The following is an 8,754-nucleotide window of genomic DNA, read 5'->3' as shown; positions in this document are numbered from 1 at the left end:
TTGTGCTTGAAGTATAGTCACACCATTTGTGCAGTCATACTTGTACATAGGTAAATGATATCTGTCTCATTCCACCATCTTTCCTATCCATTTGCTCCCACCCTCACTCCTCTTTTGCCCCATCCAAAATTTCTCCACTTACCCTACTCTCCCCCCCCACTACAATATGGATAAGCATTCACTTCCCAGAGAAAACATTCAGCCCCTGTTTTTTTGAGATTAGTTTATTTTGCTTAGCATAATATTCTCCAACTCCATCAATTTACCTGCAAATGCCATAATTTTATTGTCTTTTAATGATGAGTAATATTTCATTGTGTATATATACCACAGTTTCTTTATCCACTCATCTATTGAAGGCATCTAGGTTTCTTCCACAGTTTAGTAATTGTGAATTGTGCTGCTATAAACATTGAAATAGCTATGTAACTGTAGTATGCTGTTTTTAAGCCTATCAGGGATAGACCAATGAGTGGGATAGCTGGGTCAAATGACAGTTCCTTTCCAAGTTTTCTAAGGAATCTTCATATGGCTTTCCAGATTGGTTGCACAAATTTGCAGTCCCACTAGCAATGTATGAGTGTGCATTTACCCTGACATCCTTGCCAACACCTATTGTTGTTTGTATTCTTGATAACTGCCATTCTGACTGATGTGAGATGAAATTTGCATTGCTCTAATTACTAGAGATGTTGAACATTTTTTCATGTATTTGTTGATTGATTGTATTTCTTCTTCTGAAAAGTGTCTGTTCAGCTCCTTAGCCTATTTATTGATTGGGTCATTTGTCTTCTTAGTGTTAAGATTTTTGAGTTCTTTATTTATCCTAGAGATTATTGCTTCATCTGACATGTGTGAGGCAAAAATTTTGTTCTAAAATATGGGCTCTCTCTTCATCTCATTGTTTCTTTTGCTGGGAAGAAGCTTTTTAGTTTGAATCCATCCTGTTTGTTAATGTTTTATTTTATTTCTTGCACTTTAGGAGACTTGTTAAGGAAGTCAAGGCCTCATCCAACATGATGAAGATTTGGGCCTACTTTTTCTTCTATTAGGTCTAGGGACTCTGGTCTAATTCCAAGGTTGAGTTTTGTGCATGGGGAGTGGTAGGAGTTTAGTTTCATTTTGGTGCATATGGATTCCCAGTTTTCATAGTACCATTTGTTGACAAGACTATCTTTTCTTCAATGTATGTTTTGGGTACATTTGTATAGTATGAGATAACTGTATTTATGTGGGATTGTCTCTGTGTCTTCTATTCTGTACTATTGGTCTACAAGCTTTTTCTTGTGCCAATACCATGCTATTTGTGTTACTATAGATTTGTAGTATAGTTTCAGTTCTGGTATAGTGATGCCACCTGCTTCACTCTTCTTGATAAGGATTGCTTTGTCTATGCTGTGTTTCTTATTTTTCCAAATGAATTTCAAGATTGTTTTTTCTACATTTATAAGGAATGACAATGGGATTACATTGGTGAATAGGTGTTCCCCTCCATGCAGGTGTGGTATTCCTCTCCATAAGGTGGGTCAGGTCTCTCTGGGGCCTCAATTACTCTATTTTATAAAGCAGTAGTTTGCCACAAGTGACTAAATGACTATAAGTGTTAAGGTAGAATAACTCAATATCTTGTTTGTACCAGTAAATAACTACAATCTTCTTAGCATAGCCATAAGATCAAACTGATAAATTAATCATGCCAATAAAAGACACCACCAATGAACCTATCAAATCAGAAGCACACAGATACATAGGCACATCAAATTAATCTCAGGAAAAACAGGGCTATGTGCTCATTGAACATATCAGACCACTAAGTGAATCAAACTCCATACCAAAGGCCCATAAAAAGAGAAGTATCTCAAGACTTGACAGGGCAGAACACTGACCCTGTTTCCTGGTCACTTATTAGGAACCTTGCCCAAAAAGTTAACCACAGTGATGAAACTCAGATCCTCTTTCCTCATGAATATTTCAATTCATTATGATTTCTCCTACCCATAATGACTACACAGGCCCACTTCAAACTGACATCTCACCTGACACTCTGAAACTGTCATCCTTCGGGACCCTGGCCTATAATTAGTTCTTGTGCTTTGAGAGTTCTGAGCTTCAAACAAGTTATTAGGCAGTTCTTAAATTTTGCCTGACCACCTACAGTGGTAGTTTTACTTTGCATTTGCTCTCTACCTTTGCTCTCAGTTCATCCTCCTGAGGACCTATGATTTCCTTAACACTTTTTTAGTATGTTTAGTGTGTGTGTGTGGGGGGGTGTTGCATAATTTGAGTGCTATAGATAATAATAGTTAAGATTAGAACAAAAGAATCTATGATTGTCCATCTTACAACCATTTAGAGATACAGGAGTATTCAGTGAAATGTCACCACTGAAAGTTGTCTTGCTTATAAATTTATTGTTATTCAATAAGTTCTAACTTTGTCTAAAGACATAAACATATTTGGTCTATGTTAATGAAATAGCTCTCTCACAATGCATCTGTATTTTATAGTTATCTTTAAAAGATATAGTAATATTATGCTCAAAATGTGATCTTAGCAAATTATATATTCTATCTCTTTCTCAATATTGCAAACAATAAAAATGATGGATATAAAAATGCATAGGAATGAATTTATAACAGAAGTGAGAGTGGGATCAAACAACTTGTGTTGACATTTTAGTAAGTTTCAATAAAGTTTAAAATATTGTGTTTGTTCTGAAGAATAAAACAGAATAGATTAATTCATAGACCAAGAATATATAGGAGAAGGAGCAGAGGAATTTAGACTTATTGGGAGGCACCCCAAATGCCTGTTCCATACTTACTCAAACAAAATTGAACCTTTATGGGTTGGATATCTTGCCTATGTACTCATAGCTTGATGAGTACTTTCTTGTTCAAGAAAAGCTCAATTAGAAAAATAGCTCTTTCAAAATGTAGACGAAATGAAAACCATTGTCTTACACTACTAATATAATCTCTAGGTCATAAAAATGGAAAACAAATAGTAAAACTCCATATAATTGGCAGTCAACCCCAATACATGGAAAAATTACTCAGTGACAAAAAATAAATAAAATTTTAAAATTACTTAAACATAAGCAGCAACTGAATTCATGATTCTTGCCTATGTTCAACTAAAAACAAGCCTGCAAACCACTCTGGAGCAACTGTGATCTGAGTCTCCAGCTTATACACCTGTATTTGTATCAAAGATATACTCAAGTTCTTTTCAGAGTATCTACATGAATATAGCACTTAGCCTATTTATGAATCCTCATTAAAGGACATACAAATATTAAAATATTTTTATTTGTTTTCTCTTTAAATATCATAGTATGCTTTGAACACTCACCTACATTTTCTTATGTTATTAAATTACATTCAAAGAGTTTGCCAGATACTAATGACTAAGTTGTTAAAAAAAATCAACATGGACCAAAAAAAGAAAAAATACACTTCCAAATATGACTTTTGTGAATTGTTTTGGTAACAAGAAAGTGCACTCTATGATGAGAACTAAACATTTCTTTTCAATGTTTTCATCAATGAATCTATGACTTGCTTGTTTCTCAAGCTGTAGATAATGGGATTTAACATAGGAATTATAACCATGTAAAATAGAGAGAAGATCATATCTTGATCATTTGCTTGTGAAGATGCAGGATGCACATACATGAAGAGAAGGGGGCCATAGTATAAAGACACAATAAAGAGATGAACTCCACAGGCGGAAAATGCTTTTCTAAGGCCCTTTTCAGACTTCTTTTAAAAAATTGTATAGAGAACAAATGTATAAGAAACAAATATTGTTATAATGCTGAATACCTGAATTGACCCAGAGAAAATAAAAATTAATAAGTAATTAATAGAAGGATCAGTACAGGAAATCTTTAACAATGCTACAATGTCACAGTAAAAGTGATGTATTATGTTGGATTTACAGAAGGTTAATCTGAATAGAAAGCTTTCGTGAATTAAGGCATGAAGAAGCCACCTACAAATGATAAAACGATTAGCCAGATGCATAATCTATTGGTCATAATCACAGGATAATGTAAAGGGTGGCAGATGGCTACATAGCGATCATAAGCCATTGCTGCCAGGAGAAAACATTCTGTGGTTACACTGACTCCAAAGGAAAAAAAAATGTATCTTGCATTCAGTGAGAGAGATCATCTTGCTCTTGATTAACAAATTGACCAGCATATTTGGGGTCACTGTTAATGTTATCCAAGCATCCAGAAAGGCTAAATTCCCAAGGAAAAAGTACATAGGTATATGAAGGTGAGGATCCCTGCAGATGAGGGCAATCAGGTCAAGGTTACCCATCATAGTGATGAGGTAGATCACCAAGAACACCAAGAAGAAGAGGAGTCTCCACTGTGGTTGGTGTGTAAGTCCTGTGAGAACAAACTCTGTCAACAAGGTTACATTTTCCTTTTCTATTTCCTCACTTGTTGTTACCTGAAATGAAATGAAGTGGATGTAAAACGAACATAACAGTTAGTTGACAAAGTGAAAATATTAGATAGAGTTGAAATGAAACATACACTTGGAAGATTTCCTTTACATTTGTTTGCTATGTTATGATTTTTAAAAATTGGAGATAATTGAAGAAATGGCAAAATGCAATGATTTTGATTCATGGAATATTCAGAAATTAATCGGTCTAGGAAATAAGGAAGACATTCTAAGCATGTGATGAATTTATGTGGACACTGGACTGTGCTAGAAAAATCCTGAGTCTGATATATGATGCGAGGTCAACAGAAAAGACCTTTCCCAGTCCAGGACTATGTAATGACTTGAAGCCTGTGAAAAACCTTAAACTTAGATTATCAGGCAAAAATTATATACTGAAAACTTTTAAGACAATTAGGAGCAATATAAGTTGTCTGTAAAATAATTTTTTCTGAACGAAAAAAGGCTACAAGAAGAAATTGAAGTGGGGATCCAAAATGGCGAGCCAGAGAGAGGCAGCATTCTGTGTCGCTCCGTGACCCGGGTCTCAACTATTGGGAATACTGCTTCTCTGAGAGTGATAGAGGACCACTCCACAGCTCTCCCATGCAGGAATCATGGCAACCATGCCTGTACAGTGCACCAGGACTCAGCATAAGAGCAGGACTCCAGACTCCCAATTACTTGCCCACAAAGGTCTCATGGGTACATTAGCAGAACCACTGACATTAGCACCGATGCAGAATTTCCAGATGCCTCTCCCATACAGAACACTCAGCCACTACACAGGTGCAGGAACTCCTGCCACCACTTCTGAGTGGACCCCCATCTACAAACGTGGGGCTCCCCTGGTTGCCTTCATCTTGGGACTCAGCAGCTACTGCCATAGTCCCCTATGCACACAGTAGCCTACCTGCACCTGGGGACATTGCACAGGCTCTGAAGACAGCTGACAGCTGCAACACTGCACAGCACAGAGCTAATCTCTGAACACGTTGCACAATGCCATCGCCCGGCTTCCCCCACTCAACCCAACATCCCATCGCTGAAAGCAGCCACCTCCATCTTGGGTCACCTCTATCACCATCTTTAATTGGGGCAACTACCAGTTTGGAACACTGAATATTCAGGTACCCATAGTTTCAAATTCCTCTCAATCCCCAGGAGCTGCTAACCTGGCATAGTGACTGCTCAATACAAAACAGCCTTCTACAACAGATGCACAGCAACCAGACCTCCAGAGAGAAAGGCTCCTGGTTAGGAAGTAGAAAGGGAGCGGGTTCAGGAGATACACTTTAGAGACTAATTTAGAGGGCAGGAACTGTGAGGTCTACAGGCGAAATGAGGAGATAAGACCCAGAATCCATATCACAGAAGAGGAACACAAAGGAGATCCTTGAGGTGCAGTATTCCATCAGGACCCGCAGGTGCCATACCCCACCTTCAGGTGCTGCTCCCAAGACCAACCCTCACACCCTGGTAAACCCCCACCATCCTGAGGGCAGAGATACTGGCTAAGAACAGACAACCTCACCTATTGGATGAGAAGGGAAGCAGGAAAGATACTGACATACAAACAACATTAAAAGACAAGGTAAGAACATGCCCCAAACAAATCAAGGTACTACATTATTAGAATCTATGGCCAGCACACCAGAAGAAATTATAGAGAAGGAGTTCAGCATGTACATAATTAAAATATTCTGTGAATAAAAGGAAGATATCAGAGAGCAAAAACAGGCAGCAAAAGATAATTTTGATAATAATAGTGTAGACCACACAATGAAGACAGTAAGAAACCATGAGCAGAACGTTTAAGAAATATGGGATAGCATAATAAGATCAAATTTAAGAGTTATTGGGATAGAGGAAGTCATAGATTTCCAAATCAAAGGAATGAACAATGAAATAATATCAGAAAATTTCCCAAATATGAAGAATGAATTGGAAAACCAAATACAAGAGGCTTACCTAATGCCAAATGTACAAACTCACAACAGATATACACTAAGCCACATTATAATAAAAATGCCTAGCATACAGAATAAGGAGCCACAAGAGAAAGGAATCAGATTACATATGGGGGAAAGCCAATTAGGTTATGTGTAGATCTTTCAACCCAGACCCTGAAAGCAAGAAATCTTGAAACAACATATATCAAGCTCTGAAAGGAAATGGATGTCAACCAAGAATATTTTTTTTAAGAGAGAGAGAGAGAGAGAAGAGAGAGAGAGAGAGAGAGAGAGAGAATTTTTAATATTTATTTTTCAGTTTTCAGTGAACACAACATCTTTATTTTATTTTTATGTGGTGCTGAGGATGGAACCCAGCACCCCACACATGCCAGGTGAGCGCATTACCGCTTGAGCCACATCCCCAGCCCAACCAAGAGTCTTAATCTAGCAAAATTAAGCTTTAGATTTTATAATAAAATAAAAACTTTTCATGATAAATAAAAGTTAAAAGAAAGCCTGCACTATAGAACATACTCGGCAAAATATTCCAAGAAGAGAAAATGAAAAACAATGATGAAAATCAGCAGAAGGAGTTATTATCCTAAAGGAAAAACTAATCAAAGGAGAAACCAAGTCAAGTTAAATACCAAAAATAAACAAAAAGGGCTGGGAATACAAATCACGTCTCAATAATAACCCTGAATGTTAATGGCCTAAACTCACCAATCAAGACCTATGCAAATTAGATTAAAAAATATGCTGCTTCCAAGATACTCATCTCATAGGAAAAGTCAGACACAGACTAAAGGTGAAAGGTTGGGAAAAATCATACCACTCACATGGACTTTGGAAGCAACCAAGGGTTTTCATCTTCATATCAAATAAAGTAGATTTCAAGCTAAAGTTAATAAAAAGGGATAAAGAAGGTTATTTCATACTGCTCAAGGGACCCATACACCAACAAGACATAACAATTATAAATATATATGCCCTGAACAATGAAGCATCTACGTTCATCAAACAAACTATTCTCAAGTTCAAAAGTCAAATAGACCACAACACAATAATTTAGGGGGACTTTAACACATCTCTTTCACCACAGGATAGATCTTTCAAACAAAAGCTGAACAAAGAATCTATAGAACTCAATAATAAAATCAATAACTTAGACTTAACTGACATATATAAAATACTTCATCCTTTGACAATCTAATACACTTTCTTCTCAGCAGCACATGGATCCTTCTCTAAAATAGACCATATATTATGCCACAAAGCAACTCTTAGCAAATACCAAAATGAAGAGATACTACCCTGCATTCCATCAGATCATAATAAAATAAATTTAGAAATCAATGATGAGATAAAACATTAAAAATACTCCAAAATCTGGAGACTAAGTAATATGCTACTTAACAAATAAGGGGTTGCAAAAGACATCAAGGAGAAGATTAAAAAAATTCTTAGAGGTAAATGAGAACACTGATACAAAATATTGAAATCTCTGGGACACTAGGAAGGCAATACTAAGGAGAAAGTTCATTGCATGGAATTCATTTCTTAAAAGAAGAAAAAGTCAATAAATAAATCACCTAACATTACATCTCAAAACCTAGAAAAAGAAGAACAAACCAACACCAAAAGCTGTAGAAGACAGGAAATAATTAAAATCAGAGGGGCTGGGGATGTGGCTCAAGCAGTAGCGCGCTCGCCTGGCATGCGTGCAGCCCGGGTTCGATCCTCAGCACCACATACAAACAAAGATGTTGTGTCGGCCGAAAACTAAAAAAAATAAATATTAAAAATTCTCTCTCTCTCTCTCAAAAAAAAAAATCAGAGCTGAAGTCAATGAAATTGAATCAAAAGAAACAATTGAAAAATTTGACAAAACAAAAGTTGGTTCTTTAAAACATAAATAAAATTGACAAACCCTTAGCTACACTAACAAAGAGAAGGATGGAGAAAACTAAAATTACTAACATATGCGATGAAAAAGGAAATATCACAACAGACACTACAGAAATACAGAAAATAATTACAAATTATTTTGAAAACTTACACTCCAACAATATAGAAAATATCAAAGGCATCAACAAATTTCTAGAAGCATATGAGTTGCCCAAATTGAATCAGGATGATATACACAATTTAAACAGAACATTTTTAAGCAAGGAAATAGAAGACTCCATCAGAAGCCAACCAACCAAGAAAAGTCCAGGACCAGATGGATACTCAGCTGAGTTCTACAAGACCTATATAAAAGAACTAATACCTATACTCTACAAATTATTTTGTGAAATAGAAAAAGAGGGAGCACTTCCAAACTCATTGTATGA

General features: G+C 36.2%; 1 pseudogene; it reads right to left on the bottom strand.

Moving 5' to 3' along the window:
- Window positions 1-3,518: 3,518 nt before the first annotated feature.
- Window positions 3,519-4,484, bottom strand: LOC113198387 (olfactory receptor 5H17-like; annotated as a pseudogene).
- Between the last annotated feature and the right edge of the window lie 4,270 nt (window positions 4,485-8,754).

Source organism: Urocitellus parryii, chromosome 2, assembly GCF_045843805.1.
Source record: "Urocitellus parryii isolate mUroPar1 chromosome 2, mUroPar1.hap1, whole genome shotgun sequence".
Taxonomy (NCBI): Eukaryota; Metazoa; Chordata; class Mammalia; order Rodentia; family Sciuridae; genus Urocitellus; species Urocitellus parryii.
The sequence above is the reverse complement of the archived record's forward strand: the minus strand, read 5'-3'. Positions and strand labels throughout refer to the sequence as shown.